General features: G+C 46.6%; 1 protein-coding gene across 1 annotated transcript in view; it reads left to right on the forward strand.

The window, feature by feature from the left end:
* The first annotated feature begins 489 nt into the window (after positions 1-489).
* GPAT4 (glycerol-3-phosphate acyltransferase 4) overlaps positions 490-13340 on the forward strand; it is a 47863-nt gene continuing 35012 nt past the window's right edge. Inside the window, exon 1 of the mRNA XM_032229477.1 lies at positions 490-644. The gene's annotated coding sequence lies outside the window, so the exon portion shown is untranslated. The remainder of the gene's footprint in view (positions 645-13340) is intronic.

Raw genomic sequence — 13340 nt, forward strand, 5'->3', positions numbered from 1 at the left:
TTCATTCCAATATCTATTCTATTCTGTTCTAATTATTTCATATTCTATTCTTCTCTCTTCCGTCCGAACCTCATCCTTATCTTTCCATCTCCATCTCTCCATGCCCACAAAAGGCCACATCACACTGACAGCTCCCCCGCTTCAATCAGAACCATTGGGCAAATAATTACGGGCTTCCCATTGGGCCACGGGCCCGAGGGCGGGCTCGAAACCCATGTCCTTCCAACAGGATGCATGTCTGTCACCGCCACCGCCCACCCCGCGCCCCCATTCTTGCACGCACAAAGATGACCCAAAAGCCTTTGACGTGTCAGGGAAGAAAGAGACGCGCGGGAACTGGGGTGGGGGGGCGAGAAATATTCTGCGCAGGCGCCGTCCGCTTCTGACAACCCGAGCTGCGATTGGTCGGTCGGGGAAAGAGACTGCGCTGGGAAGAGGGAGAAGGCGAGGCTCAAAAGGTGGAAAGGGGTGGAGTCACCCGGCGCGAGCGGCGCTCCGTGGCGGCTCGAAGGCCCGCCCCGGCGCGGTGACGTCGAGGGCCGAGCGCTCGCGGCTTCAGCTGAGGCGGCGGCGCGTCGTTTTTCCTCAGCCGTGGCCGGGTGTGGGAGGGGCAGCGGGCCGAAGGGACAGCGGCGTGGCGGCAGGTGAGTGACCCGCCCCTGGCCATGCCCTTTTGCGCTGGGGGATGAGGGAGGAAGGGGGAGGTTCGGGGGTCGCTTTGGAGGCGTCGGTTAGGCCTCCGTCTCTTTCCCCCCCCCCTCAGGCCTACCTCGCAGGATTGTTGTGGAGAATGACGTCATAAGCCCCGGTGGGGGCGGGGGGCTGGAGGCGCCTGTTCTCTGATAAAGGGGTCGTGTGGAGGAAAGAGGGGCAGGGGGTGCCCCTAAATTCCCCCCTCCTCCCACGCCTGGGCCTCCTGGACAAAAGTAGGGCCGTTATTAACCTTAAATAAAAATAAGGATGCGGGGTTCGATCTCATGTAATAGTCGAAATAATGAGCCGTTGCAGGGGTCTCCATCCTTGGTAGCTTGAGGACTTCAACTCCCAGAATTCCCCAGCCAGCTTTTGCGGTTCCTTATCTAAGTCAGGGGGTGTCCAATATGGCAGCTTTAAGACGAACAGAGTTGGAAGGGACTTTGGGGGTCATCTAGTACAAAAAGCAGCAGTCCTTACATCATCTCAGGCAAATTGCAGTCCAGTCTCTTCTTGAAGGCTTCTGGGGATGAATCTCCCACAACCTCTGAAGGCAAGTCATTCCATTGAATATCGAATAACAGAGTTGGAAAGGACCTTGGAGGTCTTCTAGTCCAATCCCCCTCCACTCAAGCAGGAGGCCCTACACCATTTCTGACAGATGGCAGTCCAGTCTCTTCTTGAAGGCCTCCAGGGATGAAGCTTCCACAACTTCTGAAGGCAACTTATGTTCCATGGGTTGGTTGATCTCACTGTCAGAAACTTCCCCCTTATTTCCAGGTTGAATCTCTCCTTGTTCAGTTTCCATCCATTGTTCCTTGTCTGGCCTTTGGGTGCCTTGGAAAATACCTTGACCCCCTCCTCTCCTCCAAGTCTTCAATTCCCAGAATTCCCCAGTCTGCTTTTGAGGTGCATAATCTAATTCAGGGGTGTCCAATTTAGCAGCTTTCAAGACTTCAACTCCCAGAATTCTCCAGCAGTTTAAGACTTGTGGACTTCAAATCCCAGAATTCCCCAGCCTGCTATGCTATGCTGGCTGGGGAATTCTGGGAGCTAAGTCCACAAGTTGTCAAGGTTGGGACACCCCCCCCCCCTTGCTCTAGAGCCATGTTTTTCAACCTGGGCCACTTTAAGAGGGGTAGACCTTAATTGCCAGAATTTCCCCAACCACACCATTTGAAACATGCTGGCTGTCAATGTTCCAACTGACGAATCCAACCAAAACAAGCACGAGCGAAACGAATGCAGAACTTTATTGAGTACATCATTTCAGCACTGATGAGGGCAAAACCAGATCTAACTAATTCCCGTGCAAACCCACATAATTAAAATATAGAATTCTCCCTCCCCCTATTAGAACAGGTGACTTTGTCCAATTGAATCGCTTTGTATTGTTATGAGAAAAAAGTCTTTAGCTCTGGCAAACACCTTCAGAAGTGTCCGTGGCTCTCACAGCTATCTTCTTGATGTCTGGAGTCTACATGCAATCTCCCCCTCTCCCCTTCCCGGTTCATTGGCAAGCCGAGAACTGATAATGGTTGCAAGAGCAAAAGCGTGCTTCGAATCTTGATACTGGCTGGGGAATTCCAGGAGTTGAAATCCCTACAATTAAAAGTTGCCGGTTTGAAAACTACTTCTGTGGAGTATCAGTTTTCAGACATGTTGGTCTCAGAATCCCTTTGCGTTCTTAAAAATGACTAAAGGCCCCCAAAGAGCATTGGTTTATGTGGGTTGCAGCTATTGATATTTCCTGCATTAGAAATTAAAATGGAGACATTTTTAAACATTTATTTGACTTTGCAGGCCCACAGAGAGATCCCAGGGACTCCCACTGGTCCCCAAAGCACACTTTAATAACCGCAGCTCTGGAATAATGATTCTGAACCTTGGCAACTTTAAAATGCATGACTTCAGCTGTCAAAATTTCCCCAGCACATTTTCCCCAGGAAAGTCCGTGGCAAATGCTGATTTAGGAAATCTGGAGCTTTAAATCTGCCTTTAAACATGCTGATTTAGAGAATCTTGGGAGTTGAAGTCCTCACATCTTCAAGTTGCTGAAATGGAAACGTACATCTCTAGAGCAGTTTTAATGTTCAAAGTGAGGGGATATTTATTTATTCAGTTTGTATAGCCATCCATCTCAATCAATGACTCTTCAGTTCAAAAAATATATAGTTAAAGCAATAAAAACATTTTAAAGCAATAAAAAGCATTAAAAAAAACTAAATAAAAATATATTCTAAATGAGACCCAAACCTAAAACTAAATAAAAATATATTCTAAATGAGACCCAAACCTAAAACTAAATAAAAATATATTCTAAATGAGACCCAAACCAGGCAATTTAAGCAATCTGGGTTAAAATCTAGGCTAATTTTTATACCTTTTTTTTTCTTTCTGCCCTATTCTATGATTTTGGGAATATGTGGCCGATAATGACTCACAATCTTGCATGTCCTTTTGGAGTATTTTAATTGGCTCCAATAACTAAATTAGCAATTTATGGGACTTTTCCCCTAATGCTCAAGACATGACTACAGAGGCTTTTTGTTAGCAATGCTTTTACTATGGTAAAAATCTAATTGGAATAATTTTAATAAGTGTAATGGTATCTTATCAGTAGCTGTAATAATCACCTTGCTAATCAGGCGGATGGAGTGTGACATACATGCTGTAGTTCAACATTCTCTATCTGGCATTCTTCAAATACTTGTAGACTACAACATCTGTGTCATCTCCAGCAAGCATGGCCATTGGCCATGGCTTATAGCTAGGAATGAAAGGAATTGTAGCTCAGATACAGGTGCATGAAGATTGATATAAATCGATATGGATCTATGGGCATGATGCTGCAAAGAAGTACCATATTGTCTGGATGTGAATGATAGACATTTCATAATTATGATGAGAGCCTTGAGTGATAGAGACACCGTTGACCTGGTGCCGTATAATGTTGAGGCTCAATAAATAAAGCAGCATATATTTGTTTATGGATTTACAATTAAGTATACAAAGGGAAGTTTATATCACTTTAAGATCCTTCACTACTTTTGTAGATTGTAGATTGTAGATTGTAGAAGTTTATTTATATGCCGCCCTTTTCCCTGGGGGGACTCAGGGCGGCTCACAACCCAAAGGGGAGGGGGAGACAAACTTTTAACATATAAGACAATACATAATTAAAAACACAACATTCATACCATTCGGGCGGGTTACAGTCTTAGCCCCAGGCCTGACGGGATAGCCAGATTCTGAGGGCTGTGCGGAAGGTCTGGAGGGTGGTGAGGGTACGAATCTCCACGGGGAGATCGTTCCATAGGGTCGGAGCTGCTACCGAGAAGGCTCTCCTCCGCGTAGTTGCCAGTCGGCATTGACCGGCAGATGGAACTCGGAGGAGGCCTAATCGATGAGATCTAATAGGTCGCGTGGAGGTAATTGGCAGTAGGCGGTCTCTCAAGTACCCAGATCCACTACCATGTAGGGCTTTATGGATGACAAGTAGCACCTTGAAGCGCACCCGGAGATCGACAGGTAGCCAGTGCAGCTCGCAGAGGATAGGTTTTATATGGGTGAAGCGAGGTGCACCCACAATCGCTCGCGCGGCCGCATTCTGGACTAGCTGAAGTCGCCGAATACTCTTCAAGGGCAGCCCCATGTAGAGCACATTGCAGTACTCCAGCCTAGAGGTCACAAGGGCACGAGTGACTGTTGTGAGAGCCTCCCGGTTCAGGTAGGGGCGCAACTGGTGCACCAGGCGAACCTGTGCAAATGACCCCCTGGTCACAGCTGACAAATGGTGTTCGAAAGTCAGCTGTGGGTCCAGGAGGACTCCCAAGTTGCGGACTCTGTCTGAGGGGTATAATGTTTGACCCCCCAGCCTGAGAGGTGGAATACTTGCCGAATTGGTGGGAGGGAAACACAACAGCCACTCGGTCTTATCTGGGTTGAGCACGAGTTTGTTAGCCCTCATCCAGTCCCTAACAGCTTCAAGTCCCTGGTTCATCACGTCCACCGCTTCATTGAGTTGGCACGGGGCGGACAGATACAACTGAGTATTGTCCGCATACTGGTGGTATTTTATCCCGTGCTGCCGAATGATCTCGCCCAGGGGTTTCATGTAGATGTTGAAAAGTAGGGGGGACAAGACCGAACCCTGCGGCACCCCATATGTTAGGGGCCTAGGGGTCGATCTCTGCCCTCCAACTAACACCGACTGCGACCTGTCCGAGAGGTAAGAGGAGAACCACTGTAAAACAGCGCCTCCCACCCCCACCTCCCGCAGTCGTCACAGAAGGATACCATGGTCGATGGTATCGAAAGCCGCTGAGAGGTCAAGGAGAACCAGGATGGAGGCGAAGCCTCCGTCCCTGGCTCTCCAGAGGTCATCGGTCAATGCGACCAAAGCGGTTTCTGTGCTGTAGCCAGGCCTGAAGCCGGACTGGAAGGGTCAAGATAGCTAGCTTACTCCAAGGACCGCTGGAGCTGAAAGGCCACCACCTTCTCAACAACCTTCCCCACAAAGGGGAGGTTGGAGACTGGACGATAATTGTTAAGAACGGCTGGATCCAAGGATGGTTTTTTCAGGAGGGGTCTCACCACCGCCGCTTTAAGTGCGGGGGGAAAGACCCCCTCCCGAAGGGAGGCGGTAACAACCGCCTGGATCCAGCCCCGTGTCACCTCCCTGCTGTTAGCAACCAGCCAGGAGGGGCACGGGTCCAGTACACATGTGGAGGCACTCACAGCTCTCATGGCCTTGTCCATGTCCCCAGGGGCAACATCCTGAAACTCAACCCAGGGGTGGTCTACCAGATTATCCCCTTGTGTCTCGGCTGGATCTGCAGAATCGGAGTCCAACTCCGACCGAAACCGAGCAACTTTGTCCGCTAAAAACTGGACGTAGTCCTCAGCCCTACCCTGCAGGGGATCCCCCGTGTCCCTCCTGTTTAGGAGGGAACGGGTTATCCTAAACAGGGCGGCTGGGCGCGACTCAGCGGAGGCGATCAAGGTGGCAATATAAGCTCTTTTCGCCGTCCTAATTGCCCTGATGTATTCCTTGATGCACGATGTTAGAAGTGCTCGGCTCGATTCGGATTTGTTGGACCTCCGTAGGTGCTCTAGGCGTCTCTTCTGGCGCTTCCTCTCCCGGAGTTCCTTGGTAAACCAAGGAGGCCTCCTGGATCCACTGCCTCGGAGTGGCCGTAGTGGCGCAATCCGGTCAAGAGACTCCGACGCTGCCGAGTTCCAGGCAGCAACCAGAGTCTCCACCGGACTGTGGGCGAGAGTATCAGGAATAACCCCAAGCTCCCTCTGGAACCTCAAGGGGTCCATAAGTCGCCTGGGGCGGAACCACCTGGTCGGTTCCTCCTCCCTACAGTGGAGGTTTGGTCTCCGAAAGTCAAGCCTCAGTAGGCAGTGGTCTGACCACGACAGGGGTATGATCTCACTACCCCTCAGACCAAGATCACAAATCCACTGCTCCGAGAGAAATACGAGGTCAAGTGTGTGACCCGCTGAGTGGGTTGGGCCCCGAATTACCTGGGTCAAGCCCATGGCTGTCATGGAAGCCATGAACTCCTGCGCTCCATCAGAGTGTTCACCGAGCGAAGACAAATTGAAATCCCCCAGAACCATAAGCCTGGGGAACTCAATTGCCAGCTCGGCTACCGACTCGAGGAGCGAGGGGAGGGCTGCTGCAGCGCTGTTGGGAGGCAGGTACGTTAACAGCAAACCCACTTGACCCTTGAGGTCCAACTTCACCAGCAGGGACTCACACCCGACAAGCTCTGGAGCAGGGATCCTACGAGGTGCTAGAGACTCTCGGATAACAATAGCCACACCTCCACCCCTTCCCTGGGCTCTCGGCTGATGGAGCGCCTGAAAACCTTCTGGGCACATCTCTACAAGGGGGACTCCTCCCTCCGGGCCCAGCCAGGTTTCAGTAATACATGCCAGGTCTGCCCTCTCGTCTAAAATTAAGTCCCGGACGAGGGGAGCCTTGTGAACTACAGACCTGGCATTTAGCGACAACAGCCTGAGACCAGGGTCCTGATTACTCGTGCCATCTGGCCTTGGAGTGGGACTCATAGGGCCGGAAGGAGGGATCTCTATGACGTAGCGAGCCCTCCTTCCCCGGTAATGGCCAGCACTAAAGTCCCCGCCATATCTGCCCCTCCCTGTTACGACCGTAATGCTCCGGCCCACTCCCGTGTCCGTGGTTCCCTCAACCACCCCTATGGCTCCCGCATTCCTCAACAGGCCCTCCGAATCAAACACACTCATTTGTTCACTCAGGCAGTTCCCACGTAGTAATTAAAACACATAAAATACAATAATAATGGGATAATAAAAGTGGGCTCATTCATTCAATCAGAAGCAAATCCCATACACTCACCATACCAGTTAAAAATTGCGCAGTCGTGCGAGTTCGTAAAGGCTTATGTAGAAGGTCTTAAAGATCTTGGCCTTCTCCTCTACAAAGTCCAGTGAGGAGTCCAGTAAAGAATATATAGTCCAGAGAGGGGTTCCACCCCTCTCCCTTCCTCCAGTTCCAAAGACGTACCCAAGGCCAAAAGTCGTTCTTTTGAAGGGCTGAGATGGCATCCCTGAGCATCCACGGGTGGTAATGGTCACCCCAAGTGGGACCAGGTCGTAAGTCTAAAAGTCCAGCAGCCGTGAGCAGAGCGAGCCAGATGGTAAACCAAGCCCCGTGGCCGTGAGTGCAAGCCGAGGAAAGGCCACACCGTAGGGAAGTCCAAGTTGGGTGGGGCGGAGGGGGGGGCACCTAGAAGGGTCGCGACGGCAGCAAAACCAGCTGCCAGATCTCACCCAGCGCCCTGCCAGGCCGACCATCCCCTCTCTGGAACAGTCCAATGCAGTCCGAAGATCACAAAGATCACAGAAGCGGGAGCAAAAGATGTTAGAAAATGTCGGGAGCGCCGCGTTTCGCAAGCCGACGGAGCAGAGAGAGGGGGAGGCGCGCCTAAGGAGGCCACAGCAGTGGCAAACGAGCCGACTGCCCGGCCTCGTCCAGCGCCATTCTAAATCATACGCCTCCCCTCTTTTCTAAAGATTGGATAAGAGCTAGCTTGGTCTGTTACCTTCCCACCAAAGGTGGTTCCTATTTTTTCTACTTGCATTTTTTACGTGCTTTTGAACTGCTAGGTTGGCAGAAGCTGGGACAAGTAACGGGAGTCACTCCATTACACGGCGCTAGGGATTCAAACCGCCAAGCTGCCAACCTTTCTTATCAACAAACTCAGCGTCTTAGCCACCGAGCCACTGCGTCCCTTTTGTCACTCCTTCGGCGTTTAGTCATGCCAACCACATGACCATGGAGACTTCTTCGGACAGCCCTGGCTCTTCGGCTTTGAAACAGAGATGAGCATGCCTTCTAGAGTCAGGAATGACTAGCACAAATGTGCGAGGGGAACCTTTACCTTTAGTTTGGTCTAGTGGTAAAGGCATCAGGCTAGAAAGCGGGAGAACACGAGAGCTGCCTTATAGCCATGAAAGCCTGCTGGGTGGCTTTGGAGCAGTCCCTTCTCTCTCAACCTGGCCCACCTTACAGGGTTGTTGTTGTGGGGAAAATAGGAAGAGGAAGTCGTGTTGGATACATTCAGCATAATGATAGTAAATCCATATTCAAAACGAATCATGTTTCAACACTCATGTCTTCAAATTCTTGTGGGTGAAAAAGGACATAGATAAATGGATGGGATCTTCGCTGATCATATGCTTAAAGTAGAAATGCAAAGTATTTCAGCAGGGTCCTCGAACTGCTGCCTTGGACTCGGAATGACACAAATGATTCCAGGCTAAAGAACTTAAGTAGGGTCAGATCAAAACTAAATAAGGTTAATGGGATTACTTCCCATGTACTTAATTCACTCATATATAAAAATTACAACTCAGGGGCAAGTTTTGTAGAGACTTGAGGATTATATCTAAGTCCTTTGGAAATTACATTTTATTTATTTGTTTTGTCAAGCGTGTATAAGATAATAGATACAAGTACATACAAGATTATGAATATATGAAATGGATACGAATCAATGGGGTTGTTAGGACAGGGACGTTGATGCACTTATGCACGTTCCTTACAGATGTCTTAGGAATGGGGTGAGGTCAACAGTTGGTTGTGTGTTAAAGTTGGGTTGTTAAAGTTGTGGGAGTTTGGGGAAGAAATCTCATACCATCTTTGATGATAGGGGGAGAAATTTTAGCCCCCTCAGAGAGGACCCGCAATCTGGGAGTCCTCCTGGAGACGCGGCTTAGTTTAGAAGAACAGGGGGGTCTTCTACCAGGTCTGCCTGGTACACCAGTTGCGCCCCTTCCTGGATCAGGATACCCTGTGCGCAGTCACTAACGCCTTCGTCTTTCTCGCCTGGACTACTGTAATGCTCTCTACATGGGGCTGCCATTGAAGAGCACCTGGAGGCTCCAGCTGGTTCAGAATGCGGTCGCATGGGTTGTCATGGGGGTACCTAGGTGCTCCCATGTTATGCCCCTTTTAGGCGGCTTGCACTGGTTGCCGGTTGTTTTCCGGATACTATTCAAGGTGTTAATTATCTTTAAAGCACTCCATGGCTTAGGCCCAGGGTACTTACGAGACCACCTACTACTACCGGTAGCCTCCCACCATCCAGTACGATCCCACAGAGTTGGCCTCCTCAGGGTGCCGTCGGCCAGGCAGTGTTGGCTGGCGACCCCCAGGGGAGAGCCTTCTCTGTGGGAGTGCCTTCCCTTTGGAATGAGCTGCCCCCGGAACTTCGCATAATCCCCGACCTCCGGTCCTTCCTAAAAAGTTGGCTTTTTCAGCAAGCCAGCCTGGCCTAAATTAAATTATGAATTTTAAATTGTTAATTTTAATTTAATCCTACATTTGATTTAAATTGTCAATTGAAGGTTATTGGATTTCCTATTTAATCTTTTTTAACTTTTGTCATATGTGTTTTTATGTTGTACGCCGCCCTGAGTCCTTTGGGAGAAGGGCAGCATATAAATTCAATAAAACTAAACCAAACCACAGGTAGTGCATTCCAGGCATTGACTACTCTGTTACTGAAGTCATATTGTCTGCAATCGAGTTTGGTATGTTTTACCTTAAGTTTGTATCTATTGTGTGCTCCTGTATTGTTGTGGTTGAAGCTGAAGTAATCATTGACAGGTAGGACATTGTAGCAGATAATTTTATGTACTACGCTTAGGTTAGACCATAGACGGCATAGTTCTAAGTTGTCTTAAGCCCAAAATTTCAAGCCTGGTGGCATAAAGTATTCTGTTGCGAGCAGAGGAGTGGAGGACTCTTCTCGTGAAATATCTCTGGACTCGCTCGATTGTATTAATGTCCAATATGTAGTACAGGTTCCAGACGGATGAGCTGTACTTGACAATTGGTCTGGCAAAGGTTTTGTATGCTCTGGGTTAGCAGTACAATATTACCAGAGAAGAAGATATGCAGGATTAGGTTAACAATTCTTAGTGCCTTTTTGGCAATATTGTTACAGTGGGCTCTGGCCCTTAGATCATTAGAGATGATCACTCCAAGGTCCTTGACAGAGTGGGGCCTATGTAGCGCATGTAGCCTATGTTGTCTCCATAGATACAGCAATAGCACTTAGACTTATGTACCATTTCACAATGCTTTCCAGCCCTCTCTAAGTGGTTTACGGAGTTACCCTCTTGCCCCCAACAATCTGGCTTCTCATTTTACCCACCTCGGAAGGATGGAATATATCTTTTCTCTTCAATGATCTGTCCCCAAGTTGGTCCTTTAGATCTTCCAAGGGTGCCTCTTGCTGCTAGTCATCCTCTTCTTCTCTTTTCCCTTCCACCTTTCCCAGCATTGGAGCGGATCTTTGCGTGATGTGGCCACAGTAGGATGAAATTGAGCTTTGTCGCTTGTGTTTTGAATGAAAATTTGGGGTCGATTTGTGCAATCATCGTCGCTTTGTTTTTTTGGTTGTTTCCTAGGGTAGCATAAGAGGAGCTCAAAAAGCCACAGTCTCCTTACTGTATGGAGATACTGTTAATAATGACAATTTCAGGGGACAGATGAAAATGTTCCAATGATTGAAAGCAAGCTGTTCAGCCTGCCATAGAGGGTTTCTGATTATTTAAATCGTCTGTTATTATAAATTGCATTCAAGGTGGTTAAAAACAACAATTTTAACATCATGTTAATAGAGTAAATCACCATAGAAGCCGGGTTTTAAGCGCATACTGAAATATATGACATATTCCAGAAGAATATTTCAAATTCTTTTAACCATATTCCTTGTGCCCATCTCTCAAATCAGCTGGTGAGAGAGCCAGAAACAGTGCACCTCGGCCTTTGAAGAGAATATTCACAATGCTCACAATGTATTTATGCAAGCTGTAGCTTGAGTAGGATTACACTTTGAGGAAAGAATATTGAATTGAAGCCTTCAGTGGGGCCTTTTCAGTCATTCAGCAGTGTGCTTCAGCATTACAGAAAACAATACTTAGACGTAACCGCACTACTTATACAACTGGGTGGTATTTTTCTTAAAATCCTTTGAGCTCCTAAAATATCAGTAAGTTACTGAATAAGCATTTAAAAATGTAAGCTACTTTTAGCAAAAGTGCTTGCAAGCTCTACCGACCATGCAGATACTAGAACATAGAATAACAGGAATGGAACGCACCTCGGAGGTTTTCTAGTCCAGCCCCTTGCTCAAGCAGGAGACTCACCCTATATACCAATTTTGGACAAATGGCTGTCCAATCTCTTCTTGAAAACCTCCAGCGATGGAGCACCCACAACTTCTGGAGGCAAGCAGTTCCACTGGTTAATGGTTATCACTGGCACAAAATTTCTCCTCGAAAATGCCTTTAATGATCTTCTTGTCTTGTCCTCTTGTCTGCTTTGGAGATACTTTTATTTATTTATTTTATTTTTTATTTTGTTAAATTTATTTGCCACCTATCTCGCTACGTGGGAACTTTAGGCAGCTTACTACAATAAAAAGGAATGAAGAGTGTGAACGAAACAGAAGTAAAACAATAGAACAATAAAATAAAGAGTGAAAAAGAACACAAGAAGAATATATACTTGTAGTTGCTTTCAGTTATATATTTAGTTATAGTAGATAGGACAGCATCTACATGTAGTCCTCGACTTACAAGAGTCCATTTAGTGACCATTCAAAGTTATAATGGCACTAAAAAAAGTGACTTACCGTTTTTCTCACTTAATATTGTAACATCTCTATGATCACATGATAAAGATGCAGATCCTTGGCAACTGGTTCATACTTAACGGCAGTTGCTGTGTCCCTTTTGCAACTTTGTGACAGGCAGAGTCAATGGGGAAGCCCGATTAGCTTTACAAACATGTTACTAACTTAACAACTATGGTGATTCGGTTGACAGCCGTAGCAAGAAAGGTCATAAAATGTGGCAAAACTCACTTAACAAATGTCTCACTTAACAACAATGGGATCCATTGTGGTTGTAAGTCGAGGACCCTCTGTACCATAACATGAGTATCATCCCAAAAAACATGAAAAGTACATTAGCTTCATTCAGAAACAACTGTTTAAATGAGGTAACTGCCTATTGTTTATAAAATGCATAGGGATTCTCAGAAATATGTTGAATGAAAGAACGTACAATATATATTTTAAAATATATTGTACATAAAACAAGCAGTGGGCTTCTGGTTTCGATGACTTACATATTTGTGGCTTATTAAATTACTGCTGAGTTCATGCAATATCTTCAGTTATAAATTACAGCTTGCGAATGACAATAGATCATTAATATTATTTGCTAAACCAAAATTAAATGAAGCAAAATTATGTCTTAGCCTGATATAGGAACCAAGTCAGTGAATATTCCAGTCATTGTTTATTTTGAGTCAGAGAGGTGGGGTGGTTGCGTTAGCTTCCTTGCTTTTGAACTGGTCCTTTACTTATAAATAATGTTTTAAGCCATCACAATGTTCTCTCCCTCTCTCTCTCCCTCTCTCTCTCTCTTTGCTGTCCTCTCCTCTTATTATATAAGTCATCTGGAATTGGATGGCCTCTAAATTTGGATGTATTATGTAAGTAAATACTCTTAAATTATCCAGGGCCGTGGTTGTCAAATTTAACAGATTGCGTCTACTCCCTCGTTTTAAAAAAAGAGCTATTTTTATTTTAGTTTTAGTGGCTTACAATAGTCCCTGCTTGAGGAAAGGCCTATATCTCTTGTGAGAACTGCAGACTCGGAGTATTTATGTGGTGGAAACATTTTAAAGGCTGAGCTTGTAGCAACTTGTTCCTAAGATTTGCAGAATTGTTTTTGGACTACAACCTTAACTACACAAGAACTAGAGTGTATGCTGTTTCTGCTATTGCAAAACAAAACTTCAGTTTTCTCACTCTTTATTTGACTTCGTAAGTAGCAAATAGCGGAAGCTACATCTTGCCCAGTTTCTACAGGTTGAGGAAGCTGGGTTTGTTTTGAAAACAAAACTTTTCATGTTTTTCGAGGAATATTTTGAAAGTTTTTGTATTTATGAGAACATTTTCTCTCGTAATAGAGTATCTTCTGCTATGATATACAATTTTAGGAGAGAAGCAAGCTAACTCATACTTCCTATACCTTGAAAATGCATCTTAAATAATGCCCTGCATGAATTT

This window comes from Thamnophis elegans, chromosome 13 (genome assembly GCF_009769535.1).
Source record: "Thamnophis elegans isolate rThaEle1 chromosome 13, rThaEle1.pri, whole genome shotgun sequence".
NCBI lineage: Eukaryota > Metazoa > Chordata > Lepidosauria > Squamata > Colubridae > Thamnophis > Thamnophis elegans.